Source organism: Erinaceus europaeus, chromosome 10 (genome assembly GCF_950295315.1).
Source record: "Erinaceus europaeus chromosome 10, mEriEur2.1, whole genome shotgun sequence".
NCBI lineage: Eukaryota > Metazoa > Chordata > Mammalia > Eulipotyphla > Erinaceidae > Erinaceus > Erinaceus europaeus.
The window spans coordinates 24,011,640-24,012,953 of NC_080171.1; the positions used below are offsets into that span (position 1 = coordinate 24,011,640).

General features: G+C 39.3%; 1 pseudogene; it reads right to left on the reverse strand.

The window, feature by feature from the left end:
• Nucleotides 1-595: 595 nt before the first annotated feature.
• Nucleotides 596-959, reverse strand: LOC103125312 (enhancer of rudimentary homolog; annotated as a pseudogene).
• Nucleotides 960-1,314: the final 355 nt, after the last annotated feature.

Consider the following 1,314-nt stretch of genomic DNA (forward strand, 5'->3'; position numbering starts at 1 on the left):
ATTCTTGTTCAATGAGCTTGCTTACTCTTCCTTACTCATAAAGCTATATAGCACCACCTTGTGGTGAAGTTAAAATGTTTCCTCCTACTGGGATTTTTGTTATTTATTTTTATTATCTTTATTTATTGGCTAGAGACAGTCAGAAATAAAAAGGTAAGGGAGAGGAGTATGGATCGACCTGTCAATGCCCATGTTCAGTGGGAAGCAATTACAGAAGCCAGACCTTCCACCTTCTGCATCCCACAATGACCCTGGGTCCATACTCCCAGAGGGATAAAGAATAGAAAAGCTATCAGGAAAGGGGATGGGATATGGAGTTCTGGTGGTGGGCATTGTGTGGAGTTTTACCCCTCTTATCCTATGGTTTTTGTCAGTGTTTCCTTTTTATAAGTAAAAAGATAAAGAAAAAAAAGGAAAAAGTGGGAGAAAGGGGCAAGGAGATTTTAGCTTGAACAAGATCCCCACATTTTCTCTAACACAGTCTGTATTGGTTAGCATGTACAACAGATTACCATAATATAAAACTTTCACTATAGGAGGCTGTCCCCATCTGTATTCTGAGCCCATCCCCATCCCCCTAATGCTTCCAGCCTGATTATTTCCCAGCCTGTTGGGCCTGTCGACGAAAAAGCACGTAGATCTTCTTTTTAATTCAGTCTTTGTTATCAGGTTGGTATGTCTGGATATCAGCTCGATAAACAGGACAGCTGAGGTCTGCCAGATCATCAATAAAATCAAACAACTGAGGGATATTATATGTGATAGAGGGATTATTGGGATTCATCCTTTTCAGATACTCTTCATACATTTCACAAACACCTTCCATGCATCCATCCATTCAGAGATTCATAGTCTGCATAAGTTCTGCCTTTTAGCCTCTTGGTAGGTTGTACCAACAAAATGGTGTGAGACACAGCGCCAAACTCTCTACTGTTGCAGCTGCCGCCACCGCACACCATGAAGGTCTTTTAGATAACCAGTATGCTTTCTCTACCACCCCAGTCAATATATTTGAAATTTGGATTTCATCTAAATATTTATTCCCTAATTCCAACAATATTTCTTAAGTGACATTTATGAGCCAATTACCAATACAAGTAGACAGATACAAGAGTTCCTTTCTTTGTGAAGCTTTCATCCTAGTAGGGCACGCAACATAATAGTTTTGTATTTGCATGTGGTGTATTTGGAGATAATAAGTGTGAAGGAAAATCACAAAGCAGAAATAACAATTATCTACCTGAAGGATATGTATACAGATCTATATTTAAGAAGCTGTGCCACAATAAAGCATCCTCTATGCCTTCTCATCAG